Below are 9,439 nucleotides of genomic sequence, written 5' to 3'. Positions count from 1 at the left end.
TTAGGTGTCTGTGGCTGGCACCTTAGCCACTTGAGCCATAGGTGCCAAGCTGATTTGCATATGTTTGACCACCCTTGTTTCCCTGGTATAAATTCTATTTGGTCATGGTGTGTTATCCTTTTGTTTTGCTGTTTCATTTGGTTTGCTAATAGTTTGTTAAAGATTTTTGTACTTATGGTCTCAGGATATTGGTCTGTAGTTCTCTCTTTCTCTTGTGTCCTGATCTGGGTTTCATGTCAGAGTGATATTGATTTTGTATAATAAATTAGGGAGAATTTTTTCCTTTTTGATTTTTTAGAATGGTTTCATGAATTAGTATTAGTAATTGGTATTAGTTCTTCTTTGTAATTTTGGTAGAATTTACTTGTAAGTACTTCTGGTCCTGGGCTTTTCTTTCCTGGGAGAATTTTTATTATTGATTCAACCCCTCCCCTCATTTTTGGTCTGTTCAGGTTTTCTAATTCTTCCTGATTTAGTATTGGTAGTTTATATGTTTTTAAGAATTTATCTGAAAACTTCTAGGTTTTCTAGTTTGTCAGTTCATATTTGTTCATAATAGTTTCTGACAGTCTCTTGTGCTTTGTTGTATCAGTTGTAATGTACTCATTGCTGATTTTGTCTATTTGGACATCTTTTGCTTTAGGTTAGTCTAGCTATTGTTTGATCAATTTTGAAAGGTTTTTTAATTTTTTTATTAGATCATAACTGTGTACATTACTGCATTTATAGGGTACAATGTGCTGATTTTATATACCATTTGGAATGTTTATATAAAACTAGTTAACATAACGTTCACCTCACTTATATAAGTGTTGTGTTTAGACATTTATACTCTACTATTAATATATTTGACATATACCCTTGCAATATGCACAGTAGGTGAGATCCCACCAATTACCCTCCTTCCCCCCACCCACTCTCCACTCCTTCCCTCCTCTTCTTCTTTTCTCCTTCTTTCTGGGCTGTAATTGTGTCATATCATTCATATGAAAGTGTGGGTGGTTATAAATTGATTTCGTAATAGTATTGAGTACATTGGGTATTTTTTCCATTCTTGAAATACTTTACTAAGAAGAATAAAAATTTTTGTGTTTATAGAAAAGTTGTCCAGTAAATACAGACAGTTCCCATATACCACATTTGCCCCTGCCACCCACAGTTTCCCCTATTATTAACATCTTGCATCCTGTTAGAGTCCATAATTTACATTAGGTTTTATTCTTTGTGTTGTACAGTTCTTTTGTTTTGATGAGCATATAATGTCATGTATCTACCATTGTAATATCATACTGAATAGTTTTACTGTTACCCAAATTCCCTATGCTCCATCTTTTCTTTCTTTCTCATACACCTGGAGATAGTTTATCTTTTTACTATCTCTGTAGTTTAGCATTTTCTAGAATGACATATAGTTGGAATTATACAGTATGCAATCTTTTCAGACTGGTCTTTTCCACTAAGAACTACGTGTTTAAAGTTCCTCAAATATTTTGTGCTTTCATAACTCATTTTCATGCTTTCCATTTATATTACTGAATTAATATCTCATTCTATGAATATACCACAGTTTGTTTATATATTCACTCATTGTATAACATTTTGGTTATATATTTTGAAGTTTCAGTAATTATTATTGAAGCTGATATAAACATTTGTGTGCAGGTTTTTGTATGAAAATAAGTTTTCAACTTGTTTGAGTAACTACTAATTAGAAGCTTCGCTGGATTATATGGTAATAATATGAGTAGTTTTGTATGCTACTACCAAAGTGTTTTCCAAAGCAACTGTACCATTTTTCATTCCCTGAATTAAAGAGTGGAAGTTCTAATTACCTTACATCTTTGTCAGCATTTGATGTTGTTGATGCTTTGTATTTAATTTTCTCTTCCTTGTCTAGTTTCCTAAGGTGAAAATTTAGATTATTGGTCTTAGATTACTGTTCTTTTCTAATATATGCTTTTAATGCTATACATTTCTTCTCTAGAAACACCAGTATCATTGAATATCACACATTTGATAATTTCTATTTTCTTTTTCTTTCTTTTTTTTTTTTTTGGTACAAGAGTATTTCTCTGTCATCCCAGTGAGAGAGCAGTAGTGTTATTATTGCTCACTGCAATCTAAACTTTTGGGCTCATGTGATCCTTCTGCCTCAGCCTACTGAGTAGTTGGTACTACAGGTGTCCCCCACCACACCTGGCTAATCTTTTTAATTTTAGTAGAGATGAGGTCTCGCTCTTGCTCAGGCTGGTCTCTCACTTCTGAGCTCAAACAATCCTTTGGCCTCAGCTTCCCAGTGTGCTAGGATTACAAGAATAAGCCACCATGACTGGCCTGTATTTTCACTTTAATTTAGTTAAAATTATTCTTAAATTTCTTTTGAGGTTTATTCTTTGACTCATGAGTTATTCTGAAGTGTGTTGTTTAATCTTCAAATGTTGTGGAGTTGGCCAGCTACATTTCTGTTATTAATTTCTAGTTTAATTAATTCATGGCCTGAAATCATACTTTGATTTTTATTTTTAAAATTTGTTAAGCTGTGTGTTTATGGCCTAGAATATGGTAGATCTTGGCCTCTTGGCAAATTTTTATTGAACTTGAGCAGAATGTGACTTATGCTCAAGTTGGATGATGTTGGATTAAATATTCCATATATGTCAATTAGATTCAGTTGACTGATGATCATGTTCAGTTCAGCTGTGTCATTGCTGATTTTATGACTTCTGTATCTTTCAACTACTTAGAGAGAGATGTCAGAGTATCCAACTCTAATAGTGGATTCATCCATTTTTTACTGTAGGTGTATTCTTGCTTCATACATTTTTGTTGCTATGTTGTTAGGGACACATTAAAGATTGCTATTTATTTGTGGAGAATTGAATTTATCATTGTGAAATATCTCTCTTTATTCCTGATAAGTTTCCTTGATATAACTAAAATATCTTTTCAGAAATCAATATCCTATTTAGCTTTCTCTTGATTAGCGCTAACGTGGCATATTTTTTCACTCTTTTAATTTTTATATTTAAAGTGCTTTTCTTATAGATAATATATAGGTTGTTCTTGTTTTATTTAACTGACTTTCAGTCTCTGTTTCTTAATTCATGTACTTAGACTATTCATATTTAAGGTGATTACTGATATAGTTGGATTAATAGCTACAATATTTATAACTGCTGTCCATTCATTGCTCTTGTTCTGTGTTTCCTTTTTGTCTCCCATTATTTCTGCCTTTTCAGATTTTGAATTATTATCATTTAAAAATTAGGTTAAATAGCCATGTGGCAGAAAGATTTAGAGGAGACTCAAATAAAGTATGCAATTATGAGCTACATAACTTTTAAGGCCCTTTTTGATTGTCAGCTTCTGAGATTCCTAACTAGTTAAATTATTCAAAAGTTATTTGAAAACATAGTCAAGGTGATTATAATGGGATTCTACTTCTAAAGTACCATAGACACATTTCCATTGTTGAGTAATAGCTTAATGAACAAGTCTTTAAGGTTGCATTTTTATCTATTTCAGAGTTTGGGCTTCCAAAATGTTGGTTCTATAAACCTACAATCTTTGTCAGCTAATTTTTTTTCAGGGCTAGTTTGGGGCTGAGAGGAGAGTGTAGTAAGGCCAGGTCTTAGGGAAACTAGCTCATATTGCTCAAACTCAATAGAGAAGAATCTATCATAGAAATCCAATTGAATAATTTATAGCAAAATGAAATAGCCATCCAGATTTGGTTGAATACCTGGATGTATATTCCTATTGGCTGGTCAAGAAACCAAATGGATATCCTAGGTTTTATTGGTAAATAATGTGGTTAATCAGAGAGGAGATAGTACAACTGACCAGAATCTCATGTCATTGATCTAGACACTCCCTTGAGTGTCTTCACATACATACTGTCTTAATATAATCTCAAATTGCTCCTTTCATACATTCTAAGGTGTTTTCTGTGATTTCTAATGATGTGAATGCTCACATTAAAGGTCTCTAATTATTTCAGCCTTGAGAGAGGCCCATTTTTTCTATTACTACATTAACTCCTAACTCACTTTAATTAAGGAGTTTTAGGTTTCTTATAATATTCTGAAAATGTTAGAATACATATTGTCAACAGAACCCTTCTAAAATAGGGGAAGTAAAGGTTCAGTCAAGGTGCCAGTTATGCTTAATACTAGATGTGGCATAGTAGGAACAAACAAACAAGCAAACAAAAAAACAGAGTCAGAAATGAAGTCCTATAGGGTCTGCTTTGGAATGACCATATAATTACATTTAAATACTTTAGACTTGAAGTCCTATAGGATCTGCTTTGGAATGACCATATAATTACATTTAAATACATTAGACTTGATAATTAAATTTAGATACAAAAATGATATACATGAATAGATGTTGTGGTGCTGGTTTAGCAATGAAAATTCCCTCTGTGTATGAAAGAAAGATCTAAATCTTCAGCTGAGCTACTAAAAGTTTTATGTATTAGAAATAAAAACTAAGTGGAAGAGTAAAAGTGAATAAACTTTCTTGATTTTCCATCAGTTGTCTGAAGTTTTTTTCCCCCCAATGGAGACTAGAATTAAATATTAATTTGAATTATTCTTTACTAAAGTTGCAGAATAAAGAATCTTTGTGAATGGAATATAGGACATCATTTTTCAATCTTTAAATTTCTTATTTGTCCATTTCTTCAATGACCAAATTCAGAAGGTAAAAAATACCATCAAACTAAAAGTAGTTGCTTACTCAGGAATAATCTTGATTTTTGTTTACCTAGCATGAAATGAGACTGGGAAATAGCAAACCTTTACTTTGTATTTTCCTTTAGAAAGTCAGTAATACAAATTTCTGCACCAAAAGGACACTTTTCCATACGGATAATTTAGTTGTGTTAAATTTCTACAATAGTGTTAGTGATGTTCAAAACATTAAGATCAACCCACTAACTATGAAGAGAAACTATAAAGATCGGCTGCTTGGAGATACAAATTTAAATGTAACTTGACCAAGTGTTCCATGTATATGTTTCATAAAATTTAAGTTATTATTTTGTAATTTAAAATAGAAATATATTCTTGTGATTTATTAAATTTATTATGGTGATCATTATATTAAGAGATTGTGTGTAGTATAGAGAAGAGAGAAGCAATGAGTAGATGATTGAGGAGTTAAAAATTGTCTCATGATTTTTCTGGGATAGATCAAAGAAAATGTTTTATATTTGGCCTCTGAAAAACATTTTGCTATTTTAATATCAGGCAAAGCCAGTCTAACTCAGGTTTTACACATGAAGTAGATTATAATAAGTGAGCTACATTTTCTATCTCTAGTGTAGTGATGCTTACTAAAAAGAGCCCACAAATTTACATTGCTGAAATCTAACCTCACCTTTTAAGTTTCTGAATTTTCTGATTCTTTGGAGTCAGTAAGGGCTAGTAAGAAGTAGATATTGAAAGATGTGTTTAATTATCTTTCAAAGACAATTAAAAGACAATTACAAATGAAAAATTATGTCTCTAGGATGAAAAGCCAAGAGATTTTGACAACCAAGAAAACCAAAATTTACAATGTAAGATGAATACACAAAATTATGTTTATTCTGGAGATTAAAATAAAAAATATTATTTTAAAATCTGAACAGATTTTTCTGTGATACAAAAACCATATTGAGAGGGGGAAGGGCAAGATGGCCAATAGGTACCAGCCTCCCACAGAAGCTCCCATCCAGAGGGAAGGATAAAGTCCAGAAAATACCCAATAAAGTTAAAACTAGGAGCCCAGCTGAGAGAGAAGAGTGATATCTGCAGGATACCTCTGCTGAGGCAAGTTGTGACTCCTAGAAAGCAATCTACAGGTACATAATACATCCTGAAGGAAGAGTGTCTGTCCTCTCCCCCACGAAAGTTGTGTTTTTCTCTTTGTTTTCTCTTCATCTGCTCCTGTGAGTTTCCTACAGGAGAGCAGTGAACTGAGAACTTATTGTCTCACCCCACGTGTGAGAGCTACAGATAGTGGGGTCTACTTCCTTAGGGGGACCCTGCTGAGACTCTGAACACCCTCTCACCAGGCAGAAAAATTGAACTAATTTTCTACTGCCATTTTGAATTCCCAGTCCACCCTTCTCCCTTTGCCTACAGAGACAGTGAGAAGAGGCCCAAGAGCAGCATCCCTCCACTCCTGAGGGACCAAGAACCCTGTCCTGGCCCTGCAGCCAGAAAACTGCTAGAGCTGCATGTTCCCCATGTGGTGGCTGGAGCTCCCAGGCACCCAAGCAGGGCACACCGAGGACTGATTGACCCACACATTCCCAGTACCCCAGGCCCAGCAGCCCAAGAACTGCCAGAGGACCGTCAGTTGAGAGGGAACCACACTGGAGTGGCAGTACCCCTAGGTGAAGAGCAGCAGCTGCAGCAGCTAGAACAATAAGGCTCACACCCCTGAAGCTTTTCTGGACAGACACACTCTAAGTCTCTGGGCAACCAGAGGAAGCTGACATCTTCTCCAGTGGCAGCCATAGGCAGAATGGTTTGGGGACAGTCTCCAAATGGTGCAAATTCAGCATGAGATGGAATCAGCAGAATAACTCTGGTAACCAGAATAACCAGAGTAGATCAACTCCCCCAAGGAAAGATGGGGCAGATGCAATTGAAGATCCCATCCATAAACAGATGGCTGAGATGAAAGAAATCATGTTCAGAATCTGGATAGCAAATAAAATTAACAAAATGGAGAAAAGGAAGGAATTAAAATTTGAAATTGTTCAAAAGCTGTTTCAAGAATTCAATGATTTCAAAGATAAAATGACCAAACATTTTGACACACTGAGGTAAGAGACTTTAGCCCTCAAAGATCTGAAAAATATACTAGAAAGCCTCAATAACAGAATGGAGCAGGCAGAAGAAAGGATCTCTGACATTGAAGAGAAAGTTTCTGAATGTACCCAAGCATGCAAGGATGAAGACAAATGGAGAGAAAAATGGATCACTCTCTCAGAGACCTCCGGGATATTTCGAATAAAACTAATATTCATCTTATAGAAATCCCTGAAGGCAACGAAGTTGCTTCACATAGCACAGAGGCTCTTTTTCATGAAGTTATGAAAGAGAACTTTTCAGATATGCCAAGAGATTCTGAAATGCAGATAGCAGACAGTTTCAGAATCCCAGCATAACTCAACCTGAAGAAGACATTTCCCAGGCACATCATAATTAACTTCACTGAACTTAATATGAAAGAGAAAATTCTGAAAGCAGCTAGATGTAAGAAAATGATAACCTACAAGGGGAAGATTATTAGAATGACTGTAGATCTTTCTGCTGAAACCTTTCAGGCTAGAAGAGGGTAGTCATCAACTTTTAATCTCCTAAAACAAAATAACTTTCAATGCAGGATCCTGTATCCAGCTTAACTGAGTTTCATTTATGATGTAGAAGTTATATTTTAATAACATTCACACATTGAAGAAATTTGCCATAACTAAAACAGCCCTCCAGGATATTCTCAGACCTATCCTCCATAATGACCAGCACAATCCTCCACCACATAAATAAACTCACACAGAAGTTAGATCAAATTCCAACTTCCACAGTGGCAAAAAGATTAAAGATGTCCACTGGACTTTTGAAAAACTTGATACTCAAAACTATACCAGGCTTATCAGTATAGTCAATCAATGCAAATGGCTTAAATTGCCCTCTAAAGAGGCACAGGCTGGCTGACTGGATACAAAACTCAGCCCAGATATCTGCTGCATACAAGAATCCCATCTTATCTTAAAAGATAAATATAGACTCAGGGTGAAGGGATGGTCATCTATATTTCAGGCAAATGGAAAGCAGAAAAAAGCAGGTGTTGCAATTTTTGCAGATACAATAGGCTTTAAACCAACAAAAGTAAGCAAGGATAAGGATGGTCACGCTATATTTGTTAAGGGTAATACTTAATATGATAAGATTTCAATCATCAATATTTATGCAACCAACCAGAATGCACCTCAATTTATATGAGATACTCTAATATGCATGAGCAACTTGATTTCTCCCAGCTCTATCATAGTCGGAGATTTTAATACTCCTTTGGCAGTGTTGGATAGATCCTCCAACAAGAAGCTTAGCAAAGAAATTTTAGATTTAAACTTAACCATTCAGCATTTGGATTTAATGTACATATACAGAACATTTCATCCTAACAAACCTGAATACACATTTTTCTCATCAGCCCATGGAACATATTCCATATTTTAGGACACAAGTCTAAACTCAGGAAATTTAAAAGGATAGAAATTATTCCTTGCATCTTCTCAGACCATCATGGAATAAAAGTTGAACTCAGTAACAACAGGAATCTGCAGACTCATACAAAAACATGGAAGCTGAATAACCTTATGCTGAATGATAGGTGGGTCAGAGACAAGATCAGGAAGGAAATTACCAATTTTTAGAACAAAATGATAATAAAGATATGAGTTATAAGAACCTCTGGGTAATGTCAAAGGCAGTCCTAAGAGGGAAATTAATAGCACTGCAAGCCTTCCTCAAGAAAATGGAAAGAGAGGAAGTTAAAAACCTAATGGGACATCTCATGCACCTGGAAGAGGAAGAACATTCCAATCCTAAATAGAGCAGAAGAAAATAAATAACCAAAATTAGAGCAGAATTAAATGAAATTGAATATAAAAGGATTATACCACAGATCAATAAATCAAAAAGTTTGTTTTTTGAAAAGGTCAATAAGATAGATAAACCTTTGGCCAACCTAACCAAGAAAAAAAGAATAAAGTCTCTAATTTCATCAATTAGAAATGGTAAAGACAAAATAACAACAGACCCTTCAGAAATTCAAAAAATCCTTAATGAATATTGCAAGTAAACTTATTTTCAGAAATATGAAAATCTGAAGGAAATTGACCAATACTTGTAAGCATGCTACCTTCCAAGACAGCCAGAATGAAGTGGAAATGTTCAACAGGCCTATATCAAGTTCTGAAATAGCATCAACTATATAAAATCTGCCTAGAAGGAAAAGCCAGCGATGAGATGGCGTCACATCAGAATTCTACCAAACCTTTAAAGAGAAACTAGTACCTATACTACTTAATCTTTTCCAAAATATAGAAAAGAAGACATACTACTCAACACATTCTATGAAGCAAACATCACCTTGATCTCCAAAACAGGAAAAGACGTGATAATGAAAGAAAATTATAGATCAATATCACTAATGAACATTGATGCGAAAATATTCAACAAGATCTTAAACAGAATCCAGCAACAGAGCAAAAGAAATTATACACCATGACCAAGTGAGTTTTATCCCTAGATCTTAAGGCTGGTTCAACATATGTAAATCTATAAATGTAATTCATCACATAAACAAATTAAAAAACAAAGACCATATGATTCTCTCAATTGATGCAGAAAAAGCTTTTGATAATATCCAGCAT

Source organism: Otolemur garnettii, unplaced genomic scaffold, assembly GCF_000181295.1.
Source record: "Otolemur garnettii isolate 467f Iridium unplaced genomic scaffold, OtoGar3 scaffold00175, whole genome shotgun sequence".
Lineage (NCBI taxonomy): Eukaryota > Metazoa > Chordata > Mammalia > Primates > Galagidae > Otolemur > Otolemur garnettii.
The sequence above is the reverse complement of the archived record's forward strand: the minus strand, read 5'-3'. Positions refer to the sequence as shown.